The sequence below is a fragment of the Tympanuchus pallidicinctus genome, unplaced genomic scaffold (genome assembly GCF_026119805.1).
Source record: "Tympanuchus pallidicinctus isolate F22 unplaced genomic scaffold, pur_lepc_1.0 scaffold23, whole genome shotgun sequence".
In the NCBI taxonomy this organism is placed as follows: Eukaryota; Metazoa; Chordata; class Aves; order Galliformes; family Phasianidae; genus Tympanuchus; species Tympanuchus pallidicinctus.
In genome coordinates this window covers 5470816-5485514 of record NW_026294740.1, presented here as the reverse complement: position 1 = coordinate 5485514, position 14699 = coordinate 5470816, and the positions used below count along the sequence as shown (strand labels likewise).

The 14699-nt window shown below is 44.3% G+C and overlaps 1 protein-coding gene across 4 annotated transcripts in view; it reads right to left on the bottom strand.

The window, feature by feature from the left end:
- Positions 1 to 14699, bottom strand: part of RPTOR (regulatory associated protein of MTOR complex 1) — a 118956-nt gene that overhangs the window by 91450 nt on the left and 12807 nt on the right. The gene's annotated exons all lie outside the window — the stretch shown is intronic.

Below are 14699 nucleotides of genomic sequence, written 5' to 3'. Positions count from 1 at the left end.
TGTGGACATACAGGGTCATTTTTGTTCATTGTTCATAAATGTTAAAAAAATACATATATATCTAGTTAAGATGCAGGCAACTATTTAAGACAGAAGCATTTCCATATTTTGGTACCCTGGAAAAAGATGACAAAATGTTTACTGGACTTATTTAAAAACCAAGTACCCCTCCACTTGGTGTATGGGAATACAAGCAGAACAACCCACACATGAACCTGATATTTCCACAGGAGCAAGAAAAGGTCAAAACTATCAAGAGCCCTCAGCTTGCTTTTGGAAGCACCTGGGCTCACTATCACAGCCTTGGGGATGGACTCCGTGTTATCAATCCTAGCCACCTAAGTCAACAAGCTTGTGATTCATAGCACATTTTTATGTTTGGGGGAAAAAAAATGTTAAAAGAACCCAATACTTCAAAACACTTTTGCTCGACTGAGTTCAAGATGTCTATGTAGTAAGCTAGTTTGTCGTTCTCAAAAGTGCATTTTCTTGAAGCAAGGCCAAATAATAACAGCAAGTCTTCCAGATGTCCTTTGAAAGATAAAAGCCTGCATCTCTCTCTTCTTCAGGCTTCCAGAGAGACTGAGAATCCAGAATCACAATGGCTTAAAAAGTACTGATATACTGAAATAAAGAACCACCAAATCTAAGAGTAGGACAATTGTATACACATCTACAAAATCTGCTGTTGAAAGCCTGCTTATAAGTCAAGGTCTCAGAAGTTAATGCTTTTTAACCGTCCTTCTATAGCATGCAAGGATAAGAAAGTCTTAAAATATCATAGTAAAAAGCACGAAGCACTTTATTTAATATAAAAATGTTTTGCTTATCTGTGCAGCTTGAAAAACAGATATCATGCTGCTCAATTAATATGCAGTACCTCAAGCCAGTAGGCAGGGTGGGTAAAATAAATGGTATCATTTGCATGATTACAGCCATGAAGCAAAGCAAGCAAGTGGAAAAAAAAATATTAAGAAAGAGCAGGTGATCTGACACACTCATCCTTCCTGGGGACTTCCACACTAAGGAAAGGTAAGAGGCTGTATTAATCTCAGCACAGTCGCCCCATCACGTCTTTCTCTCCTCTTTCAGCGTTGTTATCAAGGCGCTGATGTGCAAAAACGTGCACCTTAAATCACGTTCTGCCTGCTGGTACCTTCACCAGGCACTACAACCAGAGTGGTTGGTAATTTTTCAGCTCCCCTTTTTGCAGGAGAACAAGCTCATCGGAACACTCCTCACGCCCTGTTAGCATAAATATTAAATACAGCTTGCAATTAATGGAGGTGAATTCATACCCTAAAACTAAAGGCTGTAGATCTAAAGACCCCAACTGTAAACACATAATTTACACACTGAGAAGCACAAGGCGGAGGAGAATGAAAAGGAGAGGAGGGAGCCTGTAAATAAGCAGACAATTGCCTACATGTCAGCTCAGGACTCCCCAGCATCAGTTTATTACACATCATTCAGGTGCACGATACAACCAATGGATCTCCGAGTAACGAAGCAGGCCAGATGATCCCCCTTTTTATTTTTATTTTTTTTAAACTTTTCAAGACCTTCCTCAGTGGTATGGAATGAATACCAGGAGAGTAAGTGCTGTAATTACAAGTCCAGAATTTGTCGATCTGATGGGCTGGAGATGGGGATGCCAGCTGTGGGGTGGAGGAGCAGCTATTTCATTTCATGCCCTCTGGGACAGTGGCATTCCCAATAACTGCTGAAATCAACGTAAGGTTGAATACAAAGCAACAAATGTTGGCCTGTGCCATCACACACTTTGCCTACTTGGTGCTGTGTTAAAATAACGCAGCTATGCCCATCCCCACACATGCTGAGCTCTGCTGCCAGGAGTCCTGCTCTCTCCTTCAAGAAGGAAAGCTTTCAAACTCTAAAGGGGAATCATAGAATCACCAAGGTTGGAAAAGACCTCAAAGATCACCCAGTCCAACCGTTCACCTATTCCCAATAGCTCCCACTAAACCACGTCCCTCAACACAACATCCAGCCTTTCCTTGAACACCCCCAGGCTCGGTGACTCCACCATCTCCCTGGGCATCCATTGCAGTGCCTGACCACCCTTTCTGAACAGTAATACTTCCTCATGTCCAGCCTGAATCTCCCCTGCCGTAGCTTGAAGCCATTCCCTCTGGTCCTATCAGTAATGACACGAGAGAAGAGGCCGACCCCCAGCTCACTACAGCCTCCCTTCAGGAAGTTATAGAGAGAAGAGGGAAGGTGGGAGAACAGAGACCTAAGAAGCCCTGGCAAGCTCCCATTTGCAACCAGTCATCCGTAACACAAAAGGCAGAAGTGCTTTTTCCCTACAACACAGAGACAGATACAGATAGCTGCAGATATTATGACAAAACAGACTAAATAGCAAACTTGAAGGAGAAACTACAGTTTGCATGAAAAAGACAAAGAAAAAATCCTATTTTTTCTTGCAATGCTTTTAATCTTTTGTTCAGCAGAAGCTTAATAAGTACTTGCAGATTAAGGACAGCAGGACACTTTCCTATGGGAAATGAAAGACTGTCTTTAGCACGATGCACATTCATATAACACTGCTAAGCAAGGACAACATGTTACTGCTCAGCACTTCTAATTGAAAGATGTCACTATCATTAATTAATGAGTTTGGGATAGTAAAAACTTAAGAATGTCTTATAAAGCCATCCGTATCAATGAATAAATAATAGCTGACTCTGGATCATTAAAATACACAGAACTCCCTACAGTAAAGTCAAATAATTTCCTTTTGGATCTCCCGGACTAAGGGAGGTTCCTGCAGCTCTCCCACCCAGAGCCGAGGAGCAGGGCAGCACATCCCATCCCCCAGTCAGCTCCGTGCATTTGTTTTGACTGCACCATTACAGACATGAGTGATGAAAGTGAGTTGTCTCATCACCCCTCCCCACCACCGCCCCATCGCTTTCAGGGGATAAATAAAACAACGCTGCATTCCCTGATCAGCAGGGGATAACAGGAACCCCCCCGGAATGAGTCTGACTGGAGAGGGAAAACCAATTCACCAACTTCTATCCCACTGGGAAACGTCAGCAGTTATTGGCTGCACGAAGTTATTCCCACGGTTTTATGGATTTTGTGCCTAAATGAATGGCTGTGCCTCAGAACCACTACCTAACGACAGGTTCTCCTTTTATTTCGAATGGGATGAAAACAAATCAGATGACCTGTGGTAAAGGCTTTGTGTGGCAGCTGCCCCCCAAACCTCAGCAAGCGCTGCGCTTCCCACGTTGCAACAAACATTTTGTCCCAGCATGGCCCGATTCGTCCTTACGCTGAACTGTTATCATCTTTCCCACTTCTCAGAGCAGCTGTACTGCTCAAGGTGAACCTCTGCAGAAGGGGACGCAGTGGGATGCTGCGCTGCTGCTGCACTGTGACTTGGATCCAACCTGAACCCCAGTTTCCAAATGCAGAAGATGCATTAAACCTGAGACTCCGCCGCACGCGCGGACAGCCTACTTAGCATGATTTAATTAAGAGGAATCAAAGCAATCTAATTATTGCAAGAGAATGTTTTTGGAACAATGCCCAACTTGGAGAAACTGAACTATGAAAGGCTTTCCAAGGAAATAAGTTACCAAGGAACAAAAGCAACGGAGCCAACAGCTGGAGGGAGGAAAGCCATTCCCTCTCATCCTGTCGCTGTTAGCTGGGAGCAGAGGCTGACCCCCACCTCGCTACAACTCCCTGCCAGGGAGCTGCAGGGAGCAGGGAGCTCTTCCCTGAGCCTCCTCTTCTCCACGCTAAGCCATCCCAGCTCCCTCAGCCGCTCACCGTAAGACCTTCTCTGGGCACACTCCAGCATCTCAAAGTCCATCTTGTAATGAGGGATCCAAACAGAAGAGGGGATAAAGCAGTGGTCCTGGAGTGACAAGGGAACTGCTGCAGCACTGCCGGGCCCAGTTCCAACCTCCTGCCCCCACGGGCTGAGCCCCAGCACGCACACAGAGGAACGGCCCTGCAGGATGGACCCAGCAGCAGCTTTGGGCAGAGGACAGATCAGCAGCTCCAGCCCAGGGACTGAAAAAGCACCTGAGATGGCTGAAGGCCTGCTAATGACAAACACCACAAACAGCGGATTTGCTTTTCTCTAAAGTGATAAAAGTAGAATTGAATTAATCCAGATTGCACGCTTTATAGAGCAGCTGTCAGCTTGATGCAACGCATCCTCCGAGCGGCTGGAACAAACTCTGGCTTAGCCATAAAGCAGGTTGATGTCAGTCAGGCAGCTCATAGCCAGATCATTCCATGGCTGTTATGCCACACAGCAAGGCAGCACCATTGACGTTTTTCAAAAACATTCATTTTTTAGCACACGGGAAGCATTGAAAACAATGAAAAAAGACCAGCACTGGCCTTCCCCAAAACGTAACTCCTTCAAAGACTGGTGGTACAGTTTTTTGTGTTTGGTGTAGTATAATTAAAAAGACATTTTGAATAACATGGCCATTTAGAAAATGAAAAGTGTCAGCAGCAAGAACGTGCCTGTTTACCTGGCAGTGAATTAAGGTGAAAACATGAGAGATTACTCAGACCCACAGCACCACCACATCTCCACGCCTGTGCTTCTGGGCTGATTTTTGTGCTTGCATGAAAGCTCTGCCAACCCACATCTCCATTACAAAAGCAAAGTCCAGAGACAAGGGTTTGTTTGTTTGTTTGTTTTAAACTATTTAAGGCCTATTCATCATGAAAACAATCTCAACACATGTGCACCATGCCAGCTAATGAATCCAAAGCATCTTCACCTGTGCCCCAACGTTTCTCTTCTATATTTCTATTAGGGAACAAGGAAGGAGCAGCAGTGCGTGCACACTTGCTGTGTTTAGGCACAGTTATCAGTGTTGAATACAGTGATATACAAGAAAGTGAAAAACCAAACCCTTCATGCCATATCAAGTGCTGGCAGTTCTGTAAGCCTTAAGATACAAAGAGAGTTTGTAAAGGCTGATTATACCATATACACATACACAGTACAATTAGGAGTGCCTGAAAAACTGTTAATATAACAAGCAGTAAATAAAAGCTCTTGATAAATACTGTCCTGTAACAGTAGAATCATTGACCAGTATATTAAAGTCTGATCCGGAATGATGGTGTAAGAAAAAGCAATTGTAAGCTTTCAGCATCGCTTTAGACATCAGCTTTAGGGTATGAATACTGCAATGTGTAACTAGCACATCCACAATGCAGGACAACAAAATGGCTTAAGAGAACCCCCCCAAAAAAGGCAAGGTGAGCCCAAACCTGCAATAGCACAGGGCTTTCACAGCAGTGCGTTGGGAACATTTTATTACCGTCAGCCTTTCTAAAGGCTTATTAAAAGATTTGCATGAAAAAGTGTTCATAAGGACAGCATACCTTTTCAGCAGATAAGCCTGAAGAAAAACCACTCTCTGTGCCACCGACAGAAATAGAGCTAATAACTGCTATGTATATCCACGTCACGTGTGCTCCGCGTGCCCGCGGCACCGACCTGCCGGCCAGGTGGCAGCCCCAGCTCAATGCTGGGCACAGCACAGCATCTGCAGAGAAGTCCCTGTACAAAGACTTGCTTAAGAGCAGTCAGGAGGGTGAGAAGCACTTCTTGTCCTCAGGAGCGAGGTGTCTGAGGCACTGCAAGGGATGTTTGGCACCACGCAGCACCAACACCGCATCCCAACACACTGAGCTCATCCCCAGCGCCCCCAAGGAACTCAACCCCAAGTCCCCTTCCCCAAGGGGCTTCTTTCCCAAATTCTCTCCAAGCACACTAACAAGCAGCTCGTGCTCCTAACAACTTGTGCTGCTAGTTGTTTTCCATTCATTCATTTCCTTAAAATTAACTTCATTACTGTGAGGCTCTGTGATCTCTTAATTTCGACTCTCGTTCTTCTCCCCGACAGCACGTTGGCCTCCTTCCAGGCCTTCTGATGTTGGAGCTGCTTTGGTGAGAAGTGACATCCTTCATTCCTAGAGAAAGTACTTTGCTCTTTGGTTACTTCAAAACTGTGATTAATATCCCAGTCCTGTGATTTACAGCCATTTAATTTTAATACTTACAACAACACATTTTTCCTTATATCAAAGAAAGATTTAGGATCCTGAAATTGCACGGGCTTTGAAAACACATCAAAAAGTAGACAAGCTGTGAAGTGTACAAAAATACTCTTATTTTTGCACCAACAAAACAAACAAACTACATGGAAAATAATTCCTTCACGAGAAGCAGAACAAAGGGGAGCACTGCCCCGACTCTGCTGCTCTTTCTGGATTTCAGCAGCAAAACCTGAGCAAGGCACAAATCCCATAGGGCTGCCCCCAACCTCCCTGAGCCCAGGAAGGCTGCAGCTACAACAAGCCTGCTTCAAACTGTTTGGTCAACTATCCAGGCCATCGAAAATGTCTGATTACCAGATATAGACAGCTTGAAAAAATATTAACTGCAATAAAGAAATACTTCTACTTATGGATGCTTCAGTTTACGATCTAAACCAAGCACAAGAAAGGCTCCTGGAAGGCGTAGGCAAGTCCTCTGTAGGCATCCGGCTGCGTTTCAAAAACACATCTCATCTCCTACATGATAATATATTCACAGCAGCCAAGACTTAAACAGCTTAATTTGCTGGATGTCCAGGACAAAATGCATTACTAGAGCTAAGCTGGGAGGGTGGAACATTTATTCACCTGACTGTAGTCAGCAGCGCAGTGACTCTACCTTTCCTCTGCAGAGTCTTTGACCTTGCTTTTAAGTCCAATGTGAAATGAATTCTAAAGTACCTAATCCTCACTGTGTGGATTCAGTATTCAGCAGTACTTCCCAAAAAATACCTTTGAGCCGTCTGTTAAGAAGAACCAATGTTGACAGGGAAGACAAAAACCAGGAGTGCTAACCTCAAACATCTGCTGCTGCACATTTGGGAGACAGGTGTGTTCCGCAGCAACCACAAGATGCTGTGTGCTACAGGGCTGTTCCAGGACGTACCCAAATTTCACCCATCAGCCCATACTGCACTGGAAGGAGACCTCCCTCCCTACTCAAAATAAACATTCTGAGGTGGCTGCGTACAGAACTGTGCATTTACAAACAAGAGAATGGGTAAAAGAACTTCACTGCTCCTTAGTACCAGATCCCTTTCCTCAGCCTGACGGTAGTTTGATGGCTCTGACAGGTCACATCACAAAATGCGCTAACAGGATTTTAAGTACAGACCAGGACACATCTTTAAAACCGACTTAGTCAACAGCTCCTCAGCAACAGTGTCATTTTAGTACTATTCCATCTTTATAACATCTATTTTAAGAGCTCTTTAAAGTTTCAGGCTGTGTCTTCTCGTTTAAACACAGAGAGCCTGGTGGGACCCAGCTGCAGGACCACAGCGCGATGTGGAAGTGAAGCCTCAGACTGCTGGCTTTGTATCTGGCCCACGTCCTCAGCAGGACATACTGCTTAACCTAGAGTGATACTGGGATAGGAGGTGATATCAGTGCTAAATAATTACCTAGATATTTCAGGTCTTCCTCTCATAAAAAAAAAACACAATTGTTTCACAAAGTGGCATTCAGATTAAGGAACATCTTAACGGATCGAGAGGGGGGAAAAAAAAAAAGCAAATGTTCAGAGCTTACGCTTTTAAATTAGTAAGAGTGAAATTATAGTATTCCAGGCTTCTCTCTCTCATTCTGCCTTAGAGATGTGAGCAGAAAGACAAATGCACGGCACTTTCTCGTAACGCCAGTTTGCACAGAGCTCTGCTGTCTGTGCAGGACACAGCTTACGCTGCCCAGAAAAGTGCCATTCACGTGCCCAAGTCTGCAGAGATGAATCCTTGTCCAGTGGCACTGCATGGGGAAGGAGCACTGGGCAGTGCCACGGCCCTGCAGGTTGCTCCTCCCCACCAAACACAAAGACAAGGTATTTTTAAATAGGTCACACGGAGGCTGGGCGGTAATTACAGAAAAACATTAATCAGATTTGAGCAGGCAGAGCTGCTTATCTCTGTCAAGAAGCCTTTCTAATATCAGGTCTTTCTTGCGACAAACAGACATGAAGAGCACAATGGTTGCATGGAAGCACTCTAGAACACAAAAATCTTGCTTCTCTGCCAATTCTGTCCTCATTCTGGTGAGGAAATACAAAACAAAACAGAGGAGGCATACAGCATCAGGATGGATCTTACTGTCAGAAAACCGTGGAAAGCAGAACAAGAAAAAGCAGTCACTGAGCTCTTGTGTTCAAATAAAGGATCTCAAAACTAAGAGAAGCTCAGGTGCTGGGTTGTACAATAAAGGAAAAGCAGGTCAGAGGCAGTTCTCCCTCACAGAGCACACCTGAGGCAGGATCAGCATCCAACAGCTGCCTGAGCAGTTCAATGACTCTAAAATCTGCTACTTTCAGGCAGCTCTTCCAACTTAAGCTGTCACATCAGTGCATCGCTCTGATAATAAAATGCAGGAAGTTTGTTTGCTCGCGAGTTAAAAGCCCTTTTCATTACGATCCAAACTTACCTTTCAAGACTTAGAGCACAGGGGAAGCCACTGCCCAACTCCTCCCTCCAAGGTCACTGCTGCCTGCAGTGCTTGCAGCTTCCAGCAAGACCCAGAGGATTTTCCCACTTAACTTGATTTTGCAAGTTTCTTGACTTAGCTCCAGAATGCCAGATCACTGCTGATCCGCACTGCGTTAACAGCTCAGAGCCCACAACAGCTCAATGCAACGGCTTTGTCTTCACAACTTCAGAACAAGCACCTTCAGCCCACCATACCTGTAATACCTGTTGTTTCCACCTTGGGCCTCTTTCTTTCCCCCCCCCAAGAACAGTTCACTGGAAGGAGCCTTCGAAGACCACCCAGCCCAACTCCCCGACCTCTCCAGCATCTTTGCTTATCAGGATGTGCCCCAGTTTTCTCCACATTCACAAGACATGGGAAGGTGCCATTCTCTATCGATTAAGCTCCCAATTTCTTTTTTTTCTGGCTGAACTGCTTGTTCTTCTCTGATACTTTACAAAAACAGCACAGGGCTGACATCAAACTCACTGTGATAGCACAACAGTTTCTCAGATGGAATAAGAACAGGAATAATTGCTTTTGGCACTTATACTTGTTGACCCCTCTCGTCGGAGGAACTTTTTTTTCTCCCAGAAGGAAAAAAAAAACAACCAGTTTGTGCTGCAGACAGTTGATCTCTAACAAGACAGCAAAGGATTGAAACAGCAAAGTTTTACAGAGCCTGAAATAGCTGCCAAATGCAAGAGGCTGTTGGGAAACAAGAACAGCAAACGTAGTCCTCATAGGAAAACTGAATTTTGTTAAACAAGGTCACAACGTTGTTGGGTTTTTCCCTTTCTTTCCTCTAAAAACACATTTCTACATCTCCAGGGGAAGGAGACCAAGAACATTTTTTTTTTTTTTTTCCACTTTTCCATTTGCAACTCTGTAATATTTCTTGCACAGAATCAATTAGTATTTGTTGCTGTTTTAAAAGAAAAGTCCGACAGAAATAAAGGAAAAGGATGACTCACAGAGAGACCAATAATTAGGTCATGTGTCCAATTAGTTTTCATGCTTAACTAGTTACTCTTTAGGAAATGCTCAACCTTTGATGTGCAGCAGGCAACTTAGCAATTAATTAGGCAGAAGGAAGCAATGCAAGGAATGAAGCCTCAGAAACCGTATCAAAGCCCACAGATATCTAATGAGAGAAACAACAGCATCAACAACAGAAAGCACACACAAGAAGGTTGAGGCTTAAAATGATCATCTTCTCTCTTGGCTGCACTTCCTTTGAAATTAAGACAAACCTGTTGGGAAGCAGAATAGAAGGGAGAAGGAAGAAGCTTTGTTTGATCAGGGAAGAGTCACTGTTCCCTTGAAGATGTGCCACCAAAAAAAGTAATTTCTCTGCATTGTATGAGATATTTCCTTTGAGACTATCACTCATTGGAGGATGCAAGCTGCAAGATGCAACAACACACCATGTGATATTGGATTGAGGGAAAAAAAAAAAAAGGAGAAAAAATTTATTTGAAAACCTGCATAATTGAGCACAACTGGCCATAAATATTGCCAAGAGTCTCAAACCAACACAAAGAACATGGAGAAAAAAAGAGATATCTATCCACAGCTCTTATAGCCACAGCTTAACTAACATTTCTATTATTGCTACACTAAAAAGGGAAAGGTTTGCCTACTGGTGATGAGTAACGACTGTCTCAGTTCCCTTAGGCCAGTCTTCTACCACTCCAACACAGGATTGCTGCAGAAATTCCTCCTCTATCACATCACCTCTTTGAACTGAGTGAGGAAAGGGTACAACAACATAAATTAAACAGGATGGAAACATTAAAACGCTCCTAGATCTGCCAGACCAAGCAGTTTAGATACATTGCTGTCTGCCCAATAAGTGACTCTAATACAAGCAGCACAATGTCGATAAGAGAACTGCATAAGGAACAGAAGGAAATCTGCTGTGTGACAGTGCCCATACCAGCCAGGGACAAGGGATGCTATGGATGCAGGAATTCTCAAATATCAACACCTGCTTTTCAGCCACCCTGCTCCCACCCCTCTAAAAATGATTCCTAGAAGCATTTCTAATCTTGCCTTCCTGATCTCTCTTAGTCCTTCCCCTGCGAGGGATTTTCTTTTCCTTTTCACTCCAGTGAGTTCCATTTAGGTGGAGGTATAAGGAAATACTAACAAGAATACCTTTAGACAATTAAAATACAGCATTAGTGAAGATGAGCATCTTTGCAAAAAAGAGGAAATGGAAAGAAGAAAAATAGAGACAAGAATGTAGCACTTGAAACAGAAAAATCAATACTGCAATTGACAGACTCTTCCTTCGTTTTATTTAGGCAAGTGTTTGGAAGAACAAAAGAATTATTTGGGATGCAGTGTTTCAAGCTCTTTGGCTTTGCTGGTGCTGCTTGTCACCAGGGGAAGTAGAGAAGTCCCAGAGCTGCTGGCCTGAAAGGACAGGAAGGTGAGCGGGGAACAGATGCTGCACAGACAACAAACAACAGATCTCACTGTGTTACATCTCTGAGAGGTACAAACCTGTCACACTCCATTAAGTGACTTATCAGAGGAAGTAGAAATCCCAAATTCCACAGCACACTTGACCTTCAGCTTGAAACAGAGGTTCCCACACAAAAGCAAGCTCCCAGCACAACCAGTCAGCTGGATCTCAGAGCAGCTCAGGGGGCTCCATGCCCCAGATCTCGCAGGGCCCAGCACCAAAGCCTGGCTCCGCAGAGCCTTCCTCCAAAGCACAGCTCCTCTAAGCTGCTGTAGTGCCATTAAAAGGAAATTAAAGCCTTAGCAAAGCACACCTATGGGAGTCACAACCATCCGCTCCTCGGCTGCCTCACCACCAGCTGAGCAAAGACCCCCACGTGGCAAAAACCCTCAGGAAAAGAAAGGTTTCACAAAAATGCAAAATGCTGATTTTAAATGAGGCAAGCCCTGTGCCTCCGGTGTTAATGCACAAGTAATGGAGGAAGGTAAGCATCTCTGAGATAGCTTTCTTTCAGGAAACTCACAAACTGTTTTTTGTTTGTTTGTTTTTTAACCTGCCAATGGTAGAACTGAGAAAGTTTCTATCAGATGCAAAAAGCAGCTGGTAAAGGAGGGCGATTGGAATGCATTTGGACTAGCAGAAATCACAAGAGTGTCAAATTATAGGCTGTGATGAGAGAAAGGCAAAATTTTCCAGGCAGTTTTGAAATAAAGAAAGCGGTCAGAAGCCATAGCTGACAAAAAAAAAAAAAAAAAAAAGCTGTAATTTCATGCAAATTTAATGAGCATATTCTCTAGACTACTTTATACCAGATCCTGAATTATGCGAACTGTGCATCATTCAACCTACAATTCTGCCTTGGGCTACACAGCTCCGTTCTCATATGAAGGCGAATACACAGGAATGGAAACCAAGGAAACTCACTTCTGTGGAAGGCCAGAAGCCAAGAGATGAGATGTCCATTACAGGGGAGAGAGGGGGGGAAAACAACATCTGGCATCTAAGAAATCACAGGTCAACCTCATATTTGACAAGGGGCAATTGGTGCTTTCATACCGAAGTACCGCATCCCAGCTCTGAGAGCTGCAGCCCAGGGAACACAGAAAAGCACACTCCAACCACTGCTCAGGTGCTGTGCAGGGCAGCACCAGGGCTGAACTGCACCCTCCTCCTCTCTGTCCTCTGCCCAGTATCACAGCAGAGAACTCGAGTTCTGCAAGTGCTGATAAATGGATGTGGACTGGGACTTATGCAACAGTCGCTTCTGCTCGTGAAGATCCACGCTAGCTGCCCACCTCCACAACGCGTCTCACTGCAGCAGCACTCCCAATTCAGTTTGTTTTTCCTATTTGCAAACAAACACTGTTGACTTTTAACTAAGGAAAGTTCCTTCCTTTTGAATGGTGTAACTTGCAATGTTGCCAAAATTAAAGCTGTAAACAAACAACGTGGAAAACACTCATTTCTCACTGCCAGTACTAGCAAACTGTTCCTGCGAGCCATTCGCTGCTATGCTGCACCTGACACAGGCAGCTTTCTGCAAAGGGTAACAGAAGAAAACCAGAAGCAGAGAAGTACCATTCCAGTGTGATCAATTTCTTATCTAAACACTGAGCACATAAATCTCCAAAAGAAACTCCACAAGTACTTTATTGCAGGCAATTAAAGTGACACAACGCATTATCCCAGCTAAGGGCTCTCCTTTATCACCGTGCTCTCCTGATGCTGCAGGCCCAAATCTGTAACGGAGGTCCCACAAGCGGTGCCCTGGTTCTGCCCAGCTCCTCCACCTTCCCCAGCCCAGCAAGCTGCAGATTCCTTCAAACACAGTCATCACAAGGACAATTTCCCAGACCCGCACTATGGGGTCCCAGCTCTTCACTTTCTCTGCCTTTTCCTCCTTTCATTCTCAGCTGCTTAAGCAGCCCCATTTATCCCCTGTAATTGAGCCTGCTTTCCAGATTACCCTGACGTTTAACCCCTTCAGCGCCCAGCAGAACTCAAAAACCCCTGGCAGGTGGTAATACAGGAGAAGGGCCGTCTATTTTTCTTCCCACTCATTCACTGGAACCTGAATTATCACCGCACTGAACTGCAAGAGCTCTAACTTGTTCAGAAGAATTCTGTGAAGATGAATTCTTCGCTGTGCGTCTGCACCTTTGTCATCTGCTCCGTCCTTCCCCCGTTCAAATTTTCATTTGAGAATAGCAGTGAGATGACTGAACATTGTTTAACTGCAGTATTTTGCAGATAAAAGAATGTCTGAAGTGTTTTCTTCACTCCTGCAGCACACAAATTTATGTAGCTACACGACAATAAAGCAAAGCCTTAAATTTAATCAGCAGAAATACTTCAAGCCATGGCAAGCTGATAAATTATTTAGAAAGGGGCTCGATAAGACCTGAAGGGAAATATGCATCAGCTGTGCAGCCCGGGAGCTCCCAGAAACAAAGACTTTTCATCCTTGTCCCTGTTGAGGCTTTTCCACCTAAACTATCTGCATGTGACAAATACGGGCGTTTATTCAAACTACATCTTGCAGTCACAAGCAGACAAGGGCTGCACTGGTAGCGATGTTAGAGGACTTCTCACACAACATCTATATAGGAACAGTCCTGGAAGGACTGACACGATCCATTTACCAGCAGTTAGCACTATTTGTGCATCCACAGTAAGATATCAATGACACTTCTTGGCTTAAGGACCCACAGTAACAAACCAGTAACACACCTAGTTTGCCCAGAATCATCTTCTTTCCATCAGTTCTTCTGCCATTCCAAAACACTGAGAAATAGACAAATCTAGCTGCATTAGTATTTATATGAAAGGTCTAGGAAATTCAATAATGTTCCTATTGTTTTATTGCAGATGACACATCAACTTCTCTTTATTACTGCAGAAAACTCAAGAGCCCTGTAGAGTGCAATAAAACGCTACGTGTTTAGGTTTGCAATGTTTCAAAGGGCTGTGATTTACTCTTATGAAGCAGGCACCTTGCACACAAACATCCAAGCGGGGTAATTGCCTCGTGTTTTGTGCAAACTCTACGAGGCAGCGTGAGCTCAGCCCACACCGAGCGCCTGCTGCTTCCAGGAGCCTGGCCCTCCTTCCTCACTAACACGGACTGCGGTGCCGAGGAGCAGAGAGAGCTCAGGCGTCACCTTTGCATCGAGATGTTTTACTCTTCCTATTTGGTTTCAGATGCTGTTTGTGTTTGTTGCCAAATCTCTGGGCTGGCAGAGAGAGATGGAAAAAAAATAATAATCACCGATGCGCCAAAAGGAAAAATGCAACAGGAAATTCTCCTGCTTTAAGCATACACCACATATGCTTCAAGAGTAACCCTGCTTACATAAACACACACCACGCTCCAGAAAAAAAGCAAACCCTCTGAACATCCACGTTTGAAGCCTTCTGTAGCAGATGACCCAAAGATTTGGTAATGTAAGCATTTCACTGCTTAATACAGCAGGTCTCCTTCAGGTAATGAGCTGCTAACAAAAGATAAACCAGTTCTACTTGGGCATTCCTGAATAAGGGGGCAGAGAAGTATCCAACACAGGTAAGAGGTAAAGAGCCCATACTACACTTATTTGTGTTCAGACTGCTCAGAATACATTATTATTCCATTAAGTTTGAGTTAAAAAGCAGAAGAGGGACT